At 39.3% G+C, this 23401-nt stretch overlaps 1 protein-coding gene across 4 annotated transcripts in view; it reads left to right on the top strand.

The window, feature by feature from the left end:
• LOC122551052 (TBC1 domain family member 8-like) overlaps nucleotides 1-23401 on the top strand; it is a 97437-nt gene that overhangs the window by 6370 nt on the left and 67666 nt on the right. The window lies entirely within an intron of this gene.

The following is a 23401-nucleotide window of genomic DNA, read 5'->3' as shown; positions in this document are numbered from 1 at the left end:
TTCTGTTTTCAATATGTTTGCTGGGAGAAGTTAGTTATATCTTTTAAAACTAAGAGAATGTTGCTGGCAGACTTCAATGTTAGGGCAGGAAAAATAGAGGTACTTGGATGCCATTGAGCATTCAGTGCAGCTGAGATTGGGAGTGAGTCGAGGAAACTCACAAGCAATTTTTGCTTGGTGTAAGAAATCTTGGCGTGTTGCAGAGCCCTAGGATTCTGTCACCTGGGTGAACCTAGTTGTCTGTGAATGAGCTGAAACTAGGCCGTGTGTTGATGCAGGAGTTCAGTCTCAGAATTCTGTGGAATGCAATCTTGGAAGAAATGAACATACCAAGATGTGTTCAGTCATTGCAACTGTCCAGTTTTTGAGGGCATTTCAAGGCCAAATCTTAGAGCAAAGTAGTGGTATCTCTCGTAAGGATGACAAAATGTTCATGAGTTTTCGTGACTCACAGTCACTGTGGAGAGTTTGCTAAGAAGTATGTACGATCTGTCTATAAACCGCATTAACTGTTTGATATAGTCTAGGGAGTGTTTGACTGCTTTTTCTTGTTAATTCTGGTTGTTGAAAGTACAGGAAGTGTGTATAGTAATGATAGATGGTATTACTTTTTTTAACCTTGCATTGTGAATGATGATTTTTGCTTGTCACTTTCTTTGCTCAGCAAGTACCTGTGATCTCAAACTTTTGTCTGAACAAAGGCTGTCTTTTTTGATGGCTATGTGCTCCTTGGTGAATCTGATCTGCAGAGTTTTACCCACAACAGAGTTAACTGCTGGGTTTAGAAGTGACACTTCTTAGAATTACACAATGTGTCCATCAATATATGTTGATTAAAATGCCAAAATATGAAATCTGTAAAGACCCTATGCGGGATGGTGTGGTGGTGGTGGGGGGGGGGGGGGGGGGGCAGTGAGGACTGTAGATACTGGAGATTAGTGGTGCTAGAAAAGTATAGTGGGTCAGGCAGCATCAGAAGAGCAGGAGAATCGACACTTCGAGCATAAGCTCTTCTCCTGCTCCTCAGATGCTGCCTGGCCCGCTGCACTTTTCCAGCACCACACTCAAAGACCCTATATGGTCATCTTTAAAAGTAACCTGCTTACATTAATTAGATTTCAAAGAATAATGTAAGATGTTATTTGGTAGTACGGAACTTAAGAATTACTTGAAAAAGGACACATTTTTCTTAGTGTTTTTCATCTTGTACTTATCAGGCAAAGATAATAAAAATCAAAATAAAGGGAAAACAAAGTGTATACTGAATGAGAGGAGAGTGGTTGGCAAGCAGACTCTGATAGGGAGAGGTGTTGCCATGGAGAATGCACCAGTTAATGGTGTCTGGTTGCCTGCCAAGCTTTGTTTAAATTTTAAACCCAGCAGTTGACATTTTTTAATTTAAAAAAGCCAGTGGCTGAACACAGACACTCACTTGGTCTGACTAAGACTCTGCAGTTACAACATTTCCTTCCTCATTTTTGTATTTCAAACCCTCTAGAGGATAAATAGCAACATTCCCTGAGCTTTTCTGATTTATTTATTCTCTCTGTGCAGTACTTTTAGTGGTTTGTTTCTGTGAACTCCCAACTCCTTAACTGATTAGTCTCTTGCTGTTAAGATATTACAATTGGGTCCTTCTATGATCAAAAGTAGATAACCTTGCATTTGCCCTTGTTGAACTGCATCTTGCACATTTTTTGACTGCTCACATAGCCTATCCCCTTATGTAATTTCTCTCTCTGTATGTAACTTGTGCTTCCCATCATCTGAAAGTTTAGATATAAAGCTCTCTTTTTGTTTCTTCATTCAGGTCATTCATAAGCTATAGCCCCAGTATAGTGTCTCGAGGACAAAAACAACTAATAACACACCCTAAAATGTTTCTTGTCTCCTATCTCTCAATCAATCTCAAAACCTATGTCACAGAATCATATCTAATTTTGTATTGAACTTAATTTCACAACTGGAAGCCTGAAAAGATAATTATAGAAATTCAACTTGATTAGTCAGACATAATTAGCCACTCAAATTTCATACAGTTTCTTGTCAAAGTGATCTTCATATTGTCTTCAAGAAATTTCTCTAGTACTTTGACTAGTTCTGACTTCAGAATCATTATTGTTATGGACAGATTGTGAGTGGGGTTTTATTTTTAAAAGGTCCCTAAGCTCACCACCTACCTACCAATAGAATGTTTTCCCCTTTCACATCATCTTGTAGGATGGGCATAACTTGTGTAAAAGGTTTTTTTTCTTGGAGACCATCTGTTTCTTGCAGATTATAATACAATAGTTAGTATTCTGACCCAGGAGTGTTGAGTGATGGATGATGACACCTGAGAAGTTTCTGGAAAGCTATATCTAAATCCAGTTATCTCTGGGAAGTGTTTTAATATATCTTTAATAGTCACCTAAATTTGTAATTTTTTTGAATTCTGTTCATTGTTTTCTGTATTTCAGTATTTCAGCTCCACTGTGCTCCTCCAGTTCTCTCCTACATTTACAACATTTACAAGACTTTTGGATAAATACATGAATAAGAAATGTTTGAAGGGATATGGGCCAAGCACTGGCAGTTGGGGCTAGTTTAGTTTGGGATTATAGTCGGCATAGACTCATTGGACAGATGGTCTTGTTTCCGTGCTGTGAGACTCTAACACAGATGCCTGCCACCTATTTCACAGCATACAAAAGCTTCCTGAAAACTTCATTCCCATTCCAAACTTCCTTTTTAATGTGTTCACTTCCCTTCATAAAATGCAGTCTTTTGTCAGAGGGAGATATTGTGGTTCTGTGTTTGTAGTTCTATGTTTGCATAACACAAACTTACCAGTCTCACATCAGTACCAGTAAACTAAACGTAGGTCCTGTTTGTTTGAAGGTATGTAGCAGGATTGCTTAGCAGATAGATTCACTGTAAAGGTTTGATAACTATTGTTATAAATAAGCACACCTGCAACCCCCTCGTTAGATGCTGCAAGTTAACTGTGCAAATGGTTGCTGGTCACATTCTACAACTGCTTACTTGTTCATGAGCATATCCCTTTTTACAGTGATCACAACAAAAAAACTCTGGATTGATTATATTTATGGCATGCAGGAACAGGTACAAATCGCCAATCAGATTTGATTTGGTCTGACACTCAGCAGTTGTCAGAAGTTTATAATTTTGTAGTTAGAATAAGTTACTCAGATTTTAGTGCTGTCGGCAACAAAAGTTAATTGGGACACTGTTTCAAGTTCATGGACTAAAGACATGGTAAAACATTCGGTGCATCAAAAAATACTTAATTAGAAAGGCTGTTCTCACAAAGATGGCCACCACTTACTGCTGTGCAAGTTCCCACAAGCAGTGATGTTAGGATTAGATACCTTGAAATGATGCTGATTTGAGAGACAAAATGATCTGGATAACATGGATTATTCTCTTGCAGTTTGCAGTAGTGCCCTGCGATCATTGCAACCATCTGAGAAAACAGATGGTTATAACAGTGCACTGTAGGTAATGAAGACTTGAAATCACAGTTTGAGTACTGGCCCTAAAAAAGTGTTCTGAATCAATTTGAAGCATGTGCATGTAATTTTGTCTTCTTTAAGCAGTGTTTCAGCTTTAGCTGAGTTTTAATGATTTGTTTAATTTGATATTCACGGTTACCATTTTGTTCTGCAGTTTATGCAAATAAGGATGTGGAGTGTTACCCAAGACATAAATTATGTTATAGCTACAGTTTAGGTCAGTGGTCTAGATTGGGGTCTGGGTGGGTGGGTCAGGAGATTGGGGAGAGAATGAGGCAGAAAAAAAGACAGCTTCTTAGCAAATATTGCCCTTAACAGATGATCATTGTAATCATGCTGTTTCGCTTTATGAAGAAATCTGGTAGTCAGCTTGATCTGATTTAGCTGTTACCATCGCAGTAGAGGAATAAGGATTGGCAATTCAGTCACACGAGTCTATTTTGCCACTGATCTATTTTCCAGCTTTTAGTTCCAGGTTTCAAAGCCTTACTGTTTTGCAAAATCTTTCCCTGGTGGTGAGGTTGAACCAGATATTTTGTAATCTTGGTGTCATATTTGACCCTAAGACAAGCTTTTGTCCACACACCCACAGCGTTACTAAAACCACCTGTTTTCTCCTTTGTAACATAGCCTGACTCTTGTCCCCGCCTCAGTTTAGCTGGTGTCAAACTCCTCATCCATGCTTTGATTCCTGGTTGGTATTATATGTTCTAGTGTCTGTAACTTGAGATCACCCAAAGTTGTGCAGCCCATTCCTGCCTTGAACCAAGTTCCATTCATCAATGACTGCTGCACCCACTGACCTGCACTGGCTCCTGTTCAGTCTACACTCAGGTTTACAATTCACATCCTTGTTTTTGAATCCCTCTAGACTCATCTTTTGATCTAATCTCTACAATTCCAGCCCTGCAGTGTTCCGAGGGTATGTGCTTCTTTAACTCTGGGCTTTAGAATGTCCCTGATCATCATTGGTTCTCCTTTGGTTGTTGTGTCTTCAGCTGCCAAGACCTTATGCACTGAAATTCCTCCCACCAAGCCTTTTATTTTGTCAAAAAATTATATTCCTTAAAGTCCACCTATTTTGACAAAATGTTGTCCATCTGCTTTATTATCTCTGTGATTCAATGTTAAATTTTGTCCTGTGATGCTGCTTATGTGAGAGGAGTTGTGCATGTAAATTTGTTGATGAATACAAAGTCTTCAAAACCCCTGGTGTCTTTATGACAGGTCTACTCTTGACCATTCAAGTTCCAGTATATTGGCGTGGGTCCTTTACTAGCAGCGTTCTGCCATGTGTGGTATTTGACTGGAAATTTCAGACTTGTGATGTGCAGAGTTATACTGCAGACTGCTTTGTGGATGCTTTGTTCACTGACGCTTGAACAGTTAGATTAGATGGCTGGGCTCCTGCCTGAAAAGTCGATTTTCCTGCTCTTCGGATGCTGCCTGACCTGCTGTGTTTTTTCAGCAGCACTCTAATCTTGACCTTGATCTTGTGTTAATTGTCTACCTGCTGTATTTCTCTGTAATTTTCAAATACGCGCTGTGTTTTCAAACTCTATATCACCTGCAAATCTTCCTTTCTAGTTTGATTCATTAATTAATTATCCATCCTTCCTGACTGTCACCTCTCTACCCATGCTCCGATACATCCTGTTCCATGTACAGTATTTTCATTTTGGCCAATGAGTCTTATTAAGGTATTGAATGCCTTCTGGAAGCGCACATTGATCAGCTATAAATGTGATAAACTTGGGAGTTTTGCTTTTATTAAAATAATGAGTACCCCTGTAAGTGATTTGACCTGTAGTGCTGCTTATTTCACAAAGTGACATGCAACTTTTTTTAAAATCAGGGTAATTAATGGTAACCTCTAATTCTATGCCAGTTTATACAATCATGAAGCTATATTTAATTTTCACTTCCGACTGTATGAACCAGGCTCATTTCAGTTCGGCTGCCATCAGGGAAGATCTTGATTCCAGAAGCAAATTGTGATCCATGGAAAAGTGAGCCATGACTCTGTGGAGGCCCATAAATTTACATTCAATTGTATAGTATTTTCTGCACATCTGAGTACCCAAGTGTATTAATAAAGCAGCATGTTATATCAGCCTTTAACTTGAGCCAAAAAGTATTTGAACAGTGTTGTCACAAGCCATGGAACTATTTTTTTCCCCATACTTTCTGCCTTACTTTAGGGCATTGTGCCAAATCCCTCTTATAAAGACCTGTTATAATTTTTCTTCGAGTTCTGGCAGCACCTGTGGAAAATACTACCTGCTGCATATTAGTCATACTTTAAAGTATTCCACAATTAATTTCACTGGTCACCTTTCTAAGTGGTATAATGTTCAGTTATTACACTTGTTAACCATTGGAAATGGCTTACTTGCCTCCTTTGGAAGGTTCTGCATCAGCTCCCACTGTAAGACAATGATCTTATGATTTCTTTAGCTGAAGTTTGGTGCTACATTGCCCATTATAATGCCATGCTCCAACTTGTTCTTGTCTTTAGGTCCAGGGCAAAAATATTACTTTATGAAAGGAGTGTTCAAAGATCTACATTGGGAGGTTCATCAAGACCCAAATGTATCCATTTGGCATCTGTCCATTAGAGCACTCTTCACTATTTAGAGATAGTGTCTCAACCACACAAATCAGAAAGATTTAGCATTCATGGGCCTATCTAATGAACCAATAGCATTGTATCACTTATTTGTTTAGACGTGGAATCTACTTTTGACAGAAGTACTGACTGACACTTTAAAATACACCATTTGCTTGGTCTAGAATTGCTCTGCTATGGTTCCTTTCAGATTGTGTACAGAAGACATTTATATTACACGTCCACCTAAAGTTGCCAACCTTCTCGGAATGGATGGGAGATTATTGGTTTTGCACTCGATCTCCAGATGACTATTAAAAGCAGTCTGGGACTTTGAACACTATAGTGTTCATTAACTGACTCAACTGCGTGCACAGAGTTCAGTTCATTTTATAATTGATTTCTGATCACAGGCAACACTTCTGCAAAAGAGCAGCATGATGATACAAAACGTTTATTGCAGTGCTCTCCATGCTCACAAACATCAATTCCTGCTGCCCTTTGATTCTGAATAAGGATGGGGACCTTTACTTGTCTTAATATGGGACAGTAGTAGTGTAAAGAGCAGAGAGGGGCAAGAATTCTAAAACGTTCAGGGAAGTTTTCTTGATTGTATGTTTGTAGCCCAGTGAGGAAGGAGCATTGCTGGATCTGGGTCTGGGGGATGAGGTGGGTGAAGTGAATTGGGTGGCAGTCGGGGAACTTTTAAAGAACAGTGATCATAAAGTAAAACTGAGTTTATCTAAAGACGATGAAAAATTGGAGGAGTCCCAACATGCATGGAATGAGAACAAATCAGGCCTAGGTATGTTGAAATTCAAGATTCAGGTAACAGAAGAATAGGACACTGGTCCAGTACAGATGAAGGACATTTTCACAAAGCAAATCTGAGCTCCCAAGGTGGCAAAAGAAAGGACAAGCTATTTTCTTTTTTTATAAATGTTGACTGTGACCAATGTCAGGTTTATAATACAAGTGAGAATTGAGCTAAATATAGAAAATTTTGTAGGATGCGATAAAGCAAATCAGAAAATTTGAGAAGAGCCTAGCAACTGAAATGAGAGTCCAAAATTCATTTTGTAGGCATGGATGCATGGAGGCAGTCACCATGACAAAGATATTAAATGAGCTGTCTTTAACAAGGAAGATGATGCTTCCAAGTTACAGGGAAAGGAGGCAGTTTAGGTACTGGATAAGTTAAAATTGATGTTGAGCAAAAAGCCGACTGGACTTCACATCGCCAAAACCAAAGATGCTGAAGGAAGGAAGTGTATAAACTGGAGACGCACTGAAGACAATCTTTCAATCATCTTTGGATGTAATAGATGTGCCAAAGCATTGGAGAATTGCAAATATTACATCCCTTGTTCAAAAGTAGTGCAAGGGTAAATCTATTAACTAGAAACCAGTCAACTTAGTTTGACCTCTGTGGTATGAAAGCCTTTACTACCAATGTTTGGAGCAAAATTGTGTCACTCAGACAAATATAATTCATATAACAAAAGCTTGCATGGATTTGTTAAAGGCTGATCAGTTTAACTAACTTGAATTTTTTGTTCAGTTTATTAAGGTTAAAACATGGTGTATGTGGATTTTCAAAAGGACATTTGATAAAAGCCCATTTTGTAGTAAAGTGTGAACTATAGCAGTACTCTTGTCAAACATCCTGACTATGTGCACTAGGCACTCTGTCATGTAATCTCAACATTCCTGCATTTTGACAAGTTGTGACCCGGCTCAGAAAAGCTATAACTTGCAAGAAAAAGCCAGTTGACTTCTTAATTTTGAATTAGTTAACTGTATCTTTTTAATTGATGTGTAATTTGACTGCTTGCTAAAAGAAATAAAAATACTAGTTGCGAATGACAAGGTTTGCTCAAAAGAGGGGGGCCAATTTCTCCTATTCACCTGGCAGTAACAATTGCAGTAAAATGTACCCAATTGCCATCAGACTAGTTCTCTGTTACTGCACTAAGGTAGCTACATCTGGTGATAGAAACATAGAAAATAGGAGCAGGAGAAGGACTTTTGGCCTGATGATACTCCTCTACCATTCATGGTGGCTCAGTGGTTAGCACTACTGCCTCACAGCACCAGGGACCTGGGTTCGATTCCCGCCTCAGGTGACTGACTGTGTGGAGTTTGCACATTCTCCCTGAGTCTGCGTGGGTATCCACTGGGTGCTCTGGTTTTCTCCCACTGTCCGAAGATGTGCAGGTTAGGTGAATTGGCAATGCTAAATTGCCCATAGAGTTAGATGCATTAGTCAAGGGGAAATATGGGGAATGGGTCTGGGTGGGTTACTTTCGGAGGGTCGTTGTGGACTTGTTGGGCTGAAGGACCTGTTTCCACACTGTAGGGTATCTAATCTGATCAACATGATAATGGATGGTTCTCTATCTCAATGTCATTTTCTCCCCATATTCTTTAAGAACTTTTAGCTTCTAGAAAACTATCTATTGCCTGTCCTTCCTAAAGTTTGAATACCCTTAGATGTTCAGTTCTCAGCCTTGGTCAAATTGCAGCTGTGCCTATGATCTCACAATCATATCTTACCTGTTTACAACTATTTGTGCAGCTAATATGTCTTCACTATTGTCAATGTTCCATGCATTCAAATATGGTACCTTTTCAGACTTGTCATTTTAATGTTGCAGAAAAAAAAAAGTGCAATGCTGATCCCGTTTGCTGCTAGACACTGTTTCCTCTGCCTTTCACCTTTGCCTTCCACTTTTCATTTCCATCATTGTTTCCTCAACCTTATCTCTCCTTTCAGGTTCCTGTTCCCCTGCTACTCCCCCACTGTACAAGCAAACACTGCTTTTGGGGATATTAGTCCCAGTCATGCTGAGGTGCAAGCTATCCAGCTTGTACAAGGGCCATCTTCCTCTGACAGAAGTGGGTACTGCAGATGCTGGAGATCACAGTCAAGATTAGAGTGGTGCAGGAGAAGCACAGCATCCGAGCAGCAGGAAAAATCGACGTTTCGGGCAAAAGTATCTAGATGAAACTTCAATTTTCTTTTTCACCCCTGTACTTCGGATGCTGCCATCTTCCTCCGAATCAGTCTCAATGCCTCAAGAATCTAAATCTCTTCAGCCACGCATTCATTTGGTTTATTTTCCTATTCCTGATCTCCCCGCAATGTGGCTGTGGAAGTAATCCTGAGATTACAACCTTTTGAGGTCCTACCTTTTGAATTTCTTTCTTAACTCCCTATTTTGTATTTGCAGGATCCCATATCTTTTTTTTTGCCGATGTCTTTGGTACTGAAATGGACCACGACCTCTGCTCGTTCTGCCTTTCCCTTTAGAACGTCCCGCAGCTGCTCGGTGACCTCCTTGATCCTGGGATTAAGGAAGAAAGTTAGTGGCTGCAGAAATGTCTGTTCTGCTGTATGCTAGGGAGGCAATGTTCCACATTGTCAGGGGGATACTTTGTTAATGGCCTTCCCTCTGTCATAAAGTCACCAGTGACAATGTGCAATAATCATCGACGATGCTCAGCACCATTTGAGATTCCTCAAATAATGAAGCAATCCATGTCCAAATGCATTAAGACCTGGAAAATATTTAGGCTTGGGCTGATAAGTGGCAAGCAACATTTTGTGCCAGACAAATATCAGGTAATGACCACTTTCAACAAGTGAGAATTTGAAAATTATCCTTTGACATTCATTGTTATTAACATTGCTGAATTCCCCCACCCATCAAAAAGTAGTGCTTTGTTGAGAATTTGCAACAGAAGAAATTATGCTAAGAGGCATTTTTTTAATGCAGGTAGTTCTTCTGGTTGCGTCTTTCTGCAACTCCACATTATTGAAAATTCACGCTTTAGAAACAGCACTTAAAATATTGGTGATATAATCTCATTACAGCCAACACATGTTTGAAAAGTTCACGCTTTAGAAATAGTGTTACCAATTTGTCAATCGTGTTACAGCGAATTTGTGTTAACGAAATGTGCGTTATAGCAGAATCAACTGTAAATGTACACCAAATGGAGAAGTGCATTCTCCTGCACTAAGTGATTAAGTCCCTTAGATATTTTGAGTCTATCAATCTATACTGCACTTATGTAAAATGATAAAATTTAACATTCAGTGCTTGGATTCTAAGAATCAGCTCACGGACTCTGATCAGCCAGATTTCAATTTAAAATCTGATGCGAAAGCAAACCTTTAATGTTTTCCTAGATTAGATTACTTACAGTGTGGAAACAGGCCCTTCGGCCCAACAAGTCGAAGCGCAACCCACTCAGACCCATTCTCCTACAATTACCCCTTCACCCAGCACTACAGGCAATTTATCATGGTCAATTCACCTAATCTGCATATTTTTGGACTGTGGGAGGAAACCGGAGCACCCGGAGGAAACCCACGCAGACACGGGGAGAATGTGCAAACTCCACACAGTCAGTCGCTTGAGGCGGGAATTGAACCCGGGTCTTTGAAGCTGAGAGGCAGCGGTGCTAACCACTGTGCCACCGTGTTGCTTGACTTAGAAACAGCTCACACTTCTGAAACAGTCATGGGTTTTAAGGCACACTTTAGGCATTTGAACATTAAAGCACAGCTAATGATTCCATTGCATTACTTGAACTGTGAGGTGCTGTCTCCCAGAGGAGTTGTTAATCTGTCTTCTCTCTGAAGTAGAAAAACATTTAATCTCATCCATGGGTGAGCAGATGAGTTCCCCAATGTCCTGATCAATACTTATCTCTCCATGAACTCTACAGAAATAGATGGACTGGGTGTTGCCATGTTGTAATCTGACATGCCTGTGCACAAATCAACTGCTGTGTTTTCTACATTGTACAATAACAGCTAAGCTTCAACTGTACTTTAGCTGTACAGCACAGTCAATGTACTTTGACTGTACAGAGGTCCTACATGAGCTCTGAATCTCACTTGGCATTTCCACTATTAGCTCTGCTTTTTACTAATATTTAGATTTTATGGGTGAGCTTTTCTGAAGAAAATACATGCTTGTGGACAACAGAAACAGCGACAGCCAAATGCCACAACAGGATGATTCCTGTTCAGTGTTCAGTTCTTCCCTACGATTTGTGCTGTGGCAACCAGATGTGAAATTCTAAGCATCGCTCTGCTCGAAAGAGAGGTGGAAGATTTTAATTCCAAGCTTGACAGAGAGGAACAGATAAGACCCTCCTTGCATTGCTGCTCTGCATTGAGTTATTGACAGTGTCAAGCACAATATGGAGTGCTACTATATCCTTTCTGTAAGGAGACGCACCAAATAATATTCTGAACCTGACGTGACCTTTGTAAATTAGGTAATTTACAGAGCTTTCTTCAAAAAGAGTATTCAGCCACTGATTACTTGCGTCCCATTCTCAGGCATGCAATCTGAATACATCTCTTGCAAGAGATTGATTTAAAACAATATTAAATAGCCTCTGTCAATTAGGAAGCAAAGGGTTTGTTCTTTTTGTAAAAGTTCCCATGAGAGAGACACGCTCCTTTCCCCAGGTGTAAGCTGGAGCTGCCAAATCTGGCTATGTCTGTTTGTGTTGTGACTCGATTCAATGTTGCTTTGGACTGGGAAACTTTTGGTCAAGGGTAGTGTGTACCCAATTCTGAATTAGCCAGGCACCATGCCCTTCAAAACAAAATGTATTTGTATTCAGGTGCTAAGTACAGTGTACATTATAAATCTATCATGTTACTAAATGTTTCTTTTATTTCATTTGTATACATGAAATAATTTGTAGCTACACTAATTCTGTAAACCTAAATCTATTTCTGTTTCTCTGTGCAATACCAGTTAACTAAATTGTCTACTTGATCTTGTTAAATATTTTTGGTTTTAAGATCATCTTCAGATTTAAAATTTTTGTTGTTTGAGCCATAATGTTAGTCCACCAATATGTAAATGCTTTGTTACTGAACATCTCTTGAGTGATTCTTTTTACAATTGGGTCAGGAGAAGCAATGAATACATAACAACAGGATCTCTGAAAAGCTAAAAGCTTTGAGTTTGCTCGTGTCTTGTGATAGAGAATTAATTTTAATTTTGGTAGTTGTCCAATATTTTTTATAGGCTTGCTTTGTATTTGATGCTTTGAACCCTTCTGGATTATAGGGTTCTGCTAAATTCCTGTCATCAAACTGTATCCATGCCTAACCAACAATTAATAAGATGATTGTTGTATAAAGTAACGATTCTGAAAGGACTAATGTTGGGCACTGCATTCAGCTCTACCCAATCCGCTGATGTCCTAGAGATATTGGAGGAAGCTAGAATGTAAGGGTTAAAATAGCTATTTTTCTGTGGCAATGAATGAATCCACAGACCTCCCTTGTACATTAAAGGCCACTGTGAGTAGAAATCTGTAGGCAAACCTTGTACAAATAGAGCTAATATTAACAAAACAACATCAGAGAGGCGTTGGAGTTAGAAGGGATGTAGAGACTGGGAGGTGACAGACACCAGTGAGGAATGGGGCAAACCAGTACCAGGCAAGGATAAGATTAATATTGAAGGAGACATTAATTACATTAACCTATGACTTAGAATGAGAACCTGCTTCTTATTTTTATATGCAGTGAGGTTGGAATTTGGATAATGAGATGCCTATGTGACTAAAAATGGTACAACAGTACTGCATTTTTCTGTATTCCTAAGAATTTTCATCTAGGTAGTTTAGAATGGACTCTCCCTGTGTTCATTTGAATAAACTATTGAAAACCTGTACATAAGAGTCCTGTGGTCAGTCGTTAGATGTAACTACAACACTTGGGTGAGGCAAAAATCAGAGCAGCATTGGATTTGTAGAGTGAAGACCTGTGTCCTCTGGCTTCTATCGTCACATGGATAATGTCTAAGTGACTAATATAATCTATGCCTATTGCTATAGTCCAATAAACCACATATTGTTTAAGACCAAGACCCTTCTCGTTAAGAATCACAAGTGGTTTTCCTGTACCACTGTGCATCACGTAGAACCTTGCTACCAAAGAAGCAGGATGGTGGCAGCAAAAGACTCCATCCATGAGCTGCTAGTGGTAGCGTCACAATGCATACAACAAACATTAGCAAGGTGTCTACAATGATGTTTGGATGAAAGATGTTAAAATCAGACAGAAAATCTCTTGTGGAAAGTGAGTTGGTCCTTTTTAGAGAGCTTCTTGTATGTGATTGTTGTGAAAGGCTGTATGTGTACTTTTAAGGATGCATATCTTAAGTTGCTGTGTGATTTACTGATACAGGATGTCATAATGTAGAATGATGGCTGACTGGTACAAATTGCTGCTGTAAATGGAGAACAGGGCATGCCTACGTGGCTTCCTACACCAGTGTGGAACTGAAGTGTGGAAACCTGAGATACAGACCCCTAAAGGAAAAAAGGCATTACTGTTGACTGTCAGTGTACATCTGGAACACTGACCTCTCCCAAGTTGCAAAATACATAGGCAGCCTGGCAGTCCATGAACCACCATTCAACTCATTGATTGCACAGAATTGTTGCCGGAAATACCCTCCATACCAAACAGTAGTGGAAAATGGGAGTACTGTTACATAGAGACCCTGTCACCAACTGACTGCAGGATTGGGCATCAGCTGTTAAAGGGGCAAAGAAAATGGTGGGTGTACAGCAGCAATCCATACAGACAATCTCTCCCCAGCAAGTACAAAGGGAGTCTCTTCAAGAGGCTTCAAATTGTGGGCCAAGGGCCCAATTGAAATTTTGATGGCAATCAAACTGTTATGGGACTTGAACCTGAACTTCCTAGTTTAGGTGTATGACTGTGCCACAATATTTCTAAACCAGTGCTGGTAGATATTTTTAAATCAACCTGTTCTGACAGACCTCTGAGTAGGTGGGACTTGGATCCAGGCCTTCTGGCACAGAGGCAGGCACTCTACCATTGCAGCACAAGATCCCTTCAAAGGGACTCTGACTCCTTTTGAGGTGGAATTGAACCAGCAAAATGATGGCTCAAACTTGGGTGAGCCTAATTACTACATGCTCACTTGCTGTGAAGTTGATGCAGGAACAGAGCTTATAAAGCTGAATCCAGAGGGTTCAGTATTAAATAACACTGCACAGACTGAGGGATCCATTACTGCTGCTGGCTACTTCTAAAAGAGGGGGGATTAAAGCACTGCAGACTGTGCAATGGAAGAACCATCCATCCAGCTCCAGATGGCTCCTAACTTCTGAAGAGGGCTACAGAAGAACTTTTATTGACTGTTTTTAACTCCCCCTCTTTCGAAGTCTGTTGTTCAGTTTCATGCCAAAATCGCCATTTCTTTTTAAGAATGGCACTCATCCTAGGCCCTGGAAAACACAAACAGACCTTAAAAGTGACACCATTGTAGTCAATAATTGATCTGAGTTCAAGTCCCACCTGCTCCAGAGGTGTGTCGTAACATTTCTGAACAGGCTGATTTTGAAAAAAGATTTATGATGAGTTAATGAAACATTTCAATTTGGGGACCCAGTGCATCTGAACAGTTTGTTCCTGTTCCCGATGATTTGTAGTAATACTGGAAAATCCCATATAATCATTACAAAATAGCCGAGATTTATTGGAACACGACAGGTTTCCTGTCAGAGTTCACTTTGCTCCAACAACATTTTAGTTCTGTTTGTTTTTGATGTCTCAGTAGTTCTGAACTAAATAAATAAGCCATTAAGATTTAAATTTTGCACATGCAATAAATCCCTCCACAAACTGAACACGTTGTGTGGCAGTGACATTAAAAACTCCAGAAAAACATGGTCAACATGCTGAAATCAGTTATGAGTGAAGCCCAACTTCCTCGTCCACTGTCTGGAAGTTATGTATTTTAAACAGTAACTGACCGAGAACATTGATCAATTCAATGATTGTGACTTTTACAGCAATAGAGGTAGCACTGAACAATATAGAAGTATGCCATTCAGTCCCTCAAGACCAAGAAGATCTTTTTTTTTAATTACCTTCATCCCATGATGGATCGCTGGCCAGGTCAGCACATTACTGATTCCTAATTGCCAGAGGGCAGTTAAAAGTCAATCACATTGCTGTGAGTCTGGAGTCATATGTGGGCTCATCTAGGTAAGGATGGCAGTTTCCTTCCCTGAAAGACATTAGTGAACCAGATGGGTTTTTTTCAACAATTAACAATGGATTCTTGGTCATTGTTAAACTCTTGTTTCCAGATTTTTATTGAACTCAAGTTCCACTCGGGTCCTTAGGACATTACCTAGGACTTTGGATTACTGGACTAGTGATAATACCACCAGGCCATTGCTTCCCCTCATAGCTGATCTGTTTATGTTTCGAATTCCACATTCTCATCTACCTCGGTCAACTCTTGACTAACAAGAATCTATTTACTACTTCTACTTTTTAAAAATAGTCAGCGATCCCGCATCCATTGTCTTCTAAGGCAGAGAATTCCAAAGTCTCCCAAACTTCAGAGGTGGGGGGGATTAAAAACTTTCCTATTCTTTGTCTGAAAAAGGAAATTCCTAATTTTAACATTATGCCAAGTAGTTCTGAATTGACATACCAGAAGAAACAAGTTTTCCCACATCCACCTGTTCAGCACCATTTAGGTTTTCACATTCTTCAATCAAACCACCTCTCACTTTTGTAAACTCCTGTGGAAATCAGACCATCTTGTCCAGCTATCCTCCTATGACGGTCTACTCATTCCAGGTATTGATCTAGTAAATCTCCTCTGAACTGTCTCCATTGCATTTACATAGTCTTACAGCCCGGCAACAAATCCTTCAGTCCAACCAGTCCATGCAAAACCTAATCCCAAACTAAACTGGTCCCACCTGCTTGCTCCTGGTTTACATCCCTCCAAACCTATCCTATTCATGTACTTATCTAAGTGTCTTTTAAACATTGTAACTGCCTGTATCCACCACTTTCTCAGGAAGTTCACTCCACATGTGAACCACCTAATTTGCCCTTCCTGCCTTTTTTTAATCCCTCTCCTCTCACCTTAAAATTGTGCCCCCTAGTTTTGAAATCCCCCATCCTAGGGAAAAGACAACTACCATTAGCCCTTTCTATACCCCTTATGATTTTATAAACCTCTAAGGTCAGTCCTCGACCTCCTATGCTCCAGGGAAAAAAGTCCCAGCCTAATCCAGCTTTTCTTCATAACTCAGACCTTCCATACCTGGCAACATCCTGGTAAATCTTCTGAAACTTCTCTAGCTTCATAATATCTTTCCTGTAACTTCTTTAAATAAGCAAAGCAAAACTACATGCATTTTTCAACATATGGTCTCACCAATGCCCTGCATAAATGATGCTGAATATCTTTTATGTTCAATTCTTTTGTAATAAAGGATAACACCTTTTTAGTTGTTTTTGACTATGTTTTGTACCTGCTTACTATCCTTTTAGGACTTGTGTACTAAATGCTAAATCCGTCTGCATTTTGGAGTTTTGCAGATTTTTCATTCCAGTAATATTCTGCTTTTGTTTTCTTCACATTGTTTTCCCACACTCCATCTGCAAGATTACTACCCACTCACTTAATCCATCTATATCTATTCGTGACTTCCTTATATCATCTTTGCAATATACTTTCCTAACCATCTTGGTATCGTCTGTGAATTTAGCTCCTATGCACTTGCCCCCTCTCCCAAGTCATTGAAGTAGATGTTAAAAGTTGAGGTCCCAGCATAGATCCTGTGAACTTTACTTATCATCTCCTGCCAATCAGGCCAATTTATGCGTACTGTCTTCTGTGAGCCAGCTAATCCCCTATCCATGCTAATATCTTGCCAGTTAATCCATGATCTTTTATTTTCCATAACAAACCTTTTGATATGGCACCTTGTCAATTGTTTTCTGGAATTCCAAGTCTACAGGCTCCCCTTTATCCACCATGCATGTTACTGCATCAAAGAGCTGCAGTAAATTGGTTAGCTGTGATTTTTTTTGAAACTATGGTGATATTTCCTGATTCCTCGGGTCATTGTAAGTGTGCAACTATAATTCTTTTTAATGGTTTAATTCCAGCATCTGCCCCATGCCACCCAGCATCCTAGCTGGTCTGTAATTTACTATATTCTGCCTCCTTCTTTCTTGAATATCGGTGTTATATTTCCAGTCTGATGATGTCATTCCTTAAACTAGGGAATTTGGAAAACTTTGAACAGAAGCACATCATCTGCTTCATTAACAATCTCTTTCATGACCTGAGAAAGATCGAGACCTATCAGCTGATGGCTTAAGTAGTTGCTTAATACTGCTTCCCTCATGATTGCAATGTTAAGTTCCTCTCTCACATCCACTAATGTGCAGCAATCACTTGACTGTGTTTTTTGTATCCTCTATAGTGAAGATGAAAGCAAAACATTTATTCATTTGTCATTTCCTTGTTATCCCATCCTCACTCTCTGTGTAGGGTTGACACTCACTAAACTTACTCTTTTTTTTTCCCTTTCATATAACTATAGAAACTTTCACTTTGTATTTTTTTCATTCCTAGCTAGCTTCCCCTTGTACTCTGACCTTCTTCCTACAATTAACCTTTTACGCATTGTCTGCCGTACATTATTTTCTGACAAATTATCTGACCTGTCACTCATCGTTAGTTATTCCTTATCTTGAATTTGATGCTTTCCCTAACTTCTTGGTTACTCACTGGTGGATTCTTCTTTTTTAGATTTCTGTCTTGATAGTAGGAAAACCTATTCTTTGTATTCTGAAGTATACCCTTAAATGACTGCCACTGTCTTTGATTTATGCCCTTAGCTATTATGCCAATTACATAGCTCCATTTTCATGCCCAGAAAATTGCCCTTATTTTGGTGCTACGAGTGGTGTTTTAAACCTATCTTTTACCTCGGTGTAAAATTAAATTATCTCATGATCACGGTTAACAGGTCTTAATCCTGAGATCATTCATTAAATTCTGTTCAAGCCCTGTCAGTTTCAGAACCAGTAAGGAAGCAGTCCATGACAACAATTCTTGAGAAGGAGTTTTGAAGCCAGATCAGCAAAAGTGAAGAATTGCATTCCCTTAGGAAGTTTAGTGAGGTTTGATGATCCCACCACAACATTTGAGGAGAGTAACTGAGAAATCCATTGGATCTCTCTTTATCACATTTTCCATTTGATATCCACTGTACGCTGTTCAATCACAATGTTAGCCATGTTTCTCCCATGTTAGTTCTGTTAGAAATAAGTTGTACATATGAATTGAATCACTGCTTTAACTTGTAAAATGAAGTCTTGATGTTTGTTCAAAGCCTTCGTTTTGGCTTTAATCTATGTCCCCTGGATCTCAACTTTTGTCTACTGTTTTTAAAAAAAAATGGCTATTGCCATTTGATCAGATTGCAGCATATCCTGATGATTTCATCAGGATCACAGCATAAAAGTTGGGTGGAATCACGATAACAACAAGTGGCATCTGCTGTGTCGCATCAACGTGGCAAATCAGAATGAACTCTCAATCATAAACATGGAATAATCCTGTTGTGAGCAGAAGTTGCAACAAACAAAGCATCCCTTACCAGCATTCTGTAAATATCCAACCAAGGTCATAGTCATCAAGTCTGGATAGGTGAGTATGCTGCTGATATGTCTTAGAGACTTTTAAATCTCTTGTCTTGTATTCTCAGATACTGAAACAGTTCATGTTCAAATGCAGTAAGACCTTCACAAGGTTGAGCTGAAAAGTGGCAAGTAACATTTGTGCAACACAAATTTCGGGCAATGACCATCTCCAATGAAAGACAATTGAACCACCGTCCCTTGACATTCAGTGGGATTGCTAACACTGAATTTCCCCACTGCCAACATCCTGGGATTTACCATTGACCAGAAACTGAACTGGGCCAGCCATGTAAATATGGTGCTTCAAGGGCAGGACACAGATTAGGAATATATCCATGAGTAACTCACCTCCTGACTCCCCAAAGCCTTTCCATATCCATAAGGCACAAGTCAGGAGTATGATGGAATACTCCCCACGTGCCTGGATGAGTACAGCTCAAATAACACTCAAGCTTGACACCATCCAGGACAAAGTAGCCTGCTGATTTAGCACTAATTCCGCAAGCGTCCCTCCCTCCGCTATCAATGCTCAGTAGTAGCCATATATACTATCTACACAATGCATCTAGAAAAACAAGGGCAGCAGATACATGAGAACATCACGACCTTCAAGTTCCCCTCCAAGCCACTCACCATCCTGACTTGGAAATATGCTGCTGTTAGTGATGTTAGGTCAAAATCCTGGAATTCTCTCTCTGTAACAGCAATATGGGTTTACATTCAACACAAGGACTACAGTGGCTCAAGAAGGCAGCTCACCACCACTACATCCTTAAGAGCAACTCGGCAATAAATGTTGGCCCTGCCAGCAATGGGCACATCTCACATGTGAATAAAATCAAACAACAGGTGTCATCAGACAGAACTTTCTTTTCTTTTGTTGTCATGTAAATGGTGTGATTCATTAAGGGTAAACCTCTAACTTTAAGTGGGGGGGGGGCATTATGATACAATAACTTATACCTTTTTAAGAGACATATCTGAAACAGCTATCGATCAGCAGTTGGGAGACACGCATTCTATCAGGATGCATCCTGGCTTGGTATGGCAACTGCTCTGCCCAGGACCATAAGAACCTACAAAGTTTTGGATACAGCCCAGTCCATCACACAAACCAGCCTTCCATTCGTTAGCTCCAGCTATACTTCTCACTGCCTCGGGAAGGCAGCCAACATCATCAAAAATTCCTCCCACCCCTCCCAACCTCTTTCATTGGGCAGAAGATACAAAAGCTTAAACACATGCACCAACTGATTCAACAACAGCTTCTTCCCTGTTGTTATCAGACTTCTGAATGGACCTCTCAAATTTTAAATTTAGTGTTGATCTCACTCTTTGTGCTCCTTCTCTGCAGTCATAACATTGTACTCTTCACTCTGGTCTATTATCCTAATGCACTTTCGTATGATCTGCCTGTACTGCACGCAAAACAAAGCGTTTCACTGTACTTAGGTACATATGACAGCAAATCAAAGTAAAAATCCAAAACAATATGATATAGTCCCAGGATGTGCGGTCACTTTACAGCAGCAGCTCAGAAAAGTCAGACGTGCTTATACAGCCTCCTATTTTAAAATAATCTTATCTTCAAATAAAGAGCTTATCGTCTTGCTTTGCCAGTCTGTGTCATATGATTGGGATGTTTGTGTCAAATAGAAGAATGTAAACATGCCAAACATTTGCACATACTTCAGTCTAATCTAGATGCTATAATATCCATGGCCTTGTGTTGAAATTTTAACCTTTACTAAACCATTTTTTTTTAAATTTGTGCTCCGTCTTGACAAATACTGTAGTCTAACACTCTGAAACACCATGATGGTGCTCTGATGTTCAAAACAGATTCCAGTCGTTATCCATATTGATAATAGCATAAATTTAGTTTTGATCTAAAGGATAAATCAGAATACTTGGCTAAATAGTGAAATAGTGATGGTTCAGAAAGTGATGGACTCACTATTGAAAGATCATTTAAAGTATCTTGGCAAGTACAGAAAATACTGAAACCTTTATATAGAGAAAGCTAGAATAAAAATAAATAAAGTTTTTGCTACAATCACACAAGTTAGATTAGAATTGAACAGGGTATTCCGGATGTGTATAATCCAGTTTAGATTGTCCTTTACTGGGAGGAAGTATGCAAAGGATATACCTGAAGGGATAATAAAGCAGACCATTTTTTTAAGGAATCATTTCCAGAATTTAGGCCCTAAGCTGCTGAACACAGCATGCAGTAGCAGACCAATTAAAAACAGCAATCCGCAAGCAGGTAGAATTGGAGGAGCGCCCTGGAGCTCAAAGTCCCAGAAATAGGGAATACAAAAGTCGTAAAGGGGAATCCAGGAATTAAGATTGTAATATTGAGGTGAAGTTGGGAAGAACTTGCACATGCAAAAATCTTTTGCAGACAACAGTTAATGGGTCAATTGTTTTTAAGTCTAGTAGGTTGGTTAACCAAGGAAATCAAAACCAGTAAAAATATATTGGGTCAAAGATCAGGAATGCAATGGAACAAGCTTGGGTGCTCTATTTCTGTTCCTACGTTCCTGACATGAATTGAGAATAAATTGTAATCATTATTTAGAGTCTGTACCAGAAATGAGCCTAATATTCGAATCCCTTGAAACAAATCACCATCACAAATAAAATACATGCACTTAAAAGAAGAATAATGTACATTTATGTAGTTCCTTTCATAATTGCTGGACATCCTAAACAACTTTACAGCCAACGAAGGTCTCTTTGAAGTAAGGTCACAGCTGTCTGGGAGTTTCTGGCTACTATGCTTATAAATTGTTACAATGTGATAATCTCCAAAAAACAACCTGTCTTGGTGATATTGAATGAGGGATAGATGTTGATGAGGACAGGTGGGATAAATCCCCTGCCTTTTATACATATACATGGCTTAGAAACAAGCCACTCAATCAAATCGGTTTGATGTTAAGGTTCTGCTGGAGTGGCCTCCCATCTTTTCTCATCTAAATCTACTGTTGTGACCGTCTATTTCCTACTTCCTGAATGTTTGTTAAGCTTCCCCAATAGTACATCATCATGGTTTATTTTAACCACTCCTGGTGGTAAGAGGTTCCGCAACCTTGCCAATCTTTGGGTTAAGAGATTTCCTTAATAGTGCCCAATTTTATATGCCCCTCAGAGGGTCGGAGGTGAGACCTCTGTGCATGATCCTTCAGTACTACACTGGCTTATCAGCCTAGGTTTTGAATTCAACCTCTAGAGTGAGACTTACTGGCAGTTTCAGATTCTGAAGTGGAGGGCTGCTTGACTGCTTGTCATTGTGTGTTTGTGTTTCACAAAATGCAGTTTTCTTCTGATTATAAATTTGTGACTTGGGAAAATAATGGCTAGTTTTGCTCTTGCACTACGCAGTGATCTAAAGTTTTAATATTCTATTTTGGATTTCCTGTAATAAATCTGGTCAAATGTAATATTATGTAATTATGAAGTGGTCTTCCCATGTCCCCTTCTCTTAGGTGCATTCAGTTAACTATGGTTGTGAAAATATGTTTTTAAATGGTCTTGCCTCTCCTAAGAGGGTTCATAAATTATTCTTGAGAACTTGAGTCCTAAAGTGGAGGAAAATGGATATTAGTTCTTCAGTTCTGTAGAGGAGAGAAATGACCTGTATAAAGGTCGTGTTATTTTGAGCACTGAGTTTAAAACAGCATTTACAGGATATCATGCAATTTGAGCTAACCCACCAGCAAACTACAAGGAGGGATAATTAAGATGTTAGCTAACTTGTGTTTTAAGATGACCACAAAGAATGGGAGTAAGTGAGAAGGAGCCAGAAGTGGGTTCACTCAAGGGTAGGAAAAGCAAAAGTGCTGTTGTTAGCAGTCTCCAAGCAATGAGCGTCGGAGAGCAATCGTGAAATTCTCAGAACTCTGAGAAGCAAGCTCCAGGCAAAGAGAGCTATCTGTTTCAGAGATGTCCTCACACAAGGCTGTTGAAACCATGAGTTTGGGATGTTAAGGAACAAGTGGTTTGAGCTAGCATTTGTTTCAAAGTCTCTGGGAGGGACCCTCACCAGATATTATTTTCTTTGGTTAATTTGCAGAAATGTTCCAAAGGAAATCTGTTACAGCTTTGCTTGCTAAACAAGAGGCTTTAGAGTTGAGATAGGGTAACACTTCATTGAGGTTTGAGTGTCTATAAGGTTATTGCTCGCATAAAATGCATAAAACGCATAAATTGCTCACATAAATCTTTTTTACCGATGTTAGTAATGAGATTTGTCCAATTGTTATTGTATGGCATGGATATAGTTTCTTTCTTTTGTGATAAATATTATTCTTTTGATTAACAATATTGACAGCTTCTTGTGAATATGTTCAATCACCGATCTCCACAGTAAACAGAAGAAAATAAAACTTGTGGTTCATTAAAGCCAAATTCAGACTGAGATTTGACTTGTCCAGTACCATCAGCTGGGATTGTGACCATTAAAATATAATTTTAAAAGTTACAAAGTGATCAGAACAAGCAAGTTTCTTTCCAGAGAAAATGAACAATTTTTAAGGCTTCAACTTTTTTAAGCTACCAAAGTGGAACAAAATTATCAAATCCATTAGAGTGGAGTGGATTTTTATGCTTAAAAATTAATAAAATGGAACTAGTTTTCACTTTACTTTTTTGACAACCGGCTTTGCGCGTATTATAGTTCGTGTTGGACAGTCCATGGACATTTCCTAACCAAATAATTCTATATTT

Source organism: Chiloscyllium plagiosum, unplaced genomic scaffold (assembly GCF_037043375.1).
Source record: "Chiloscyllium plagiosum isolate Xiang-an unplaced genomic scaffold, Cpla_swu_hap1 HiC_scaffold_6, whole genome shotgun sequence".
NCBI lineage: Eukaryota > Metazoa > Chordata > Chondrichthyes > Orectolobiformes > Hemiscylliidae > Chiloscyllium > Chiloscyllium plagiosum.
This window is presented reverse-complemented; position numbering and strand designations above follow the sequence as displayed.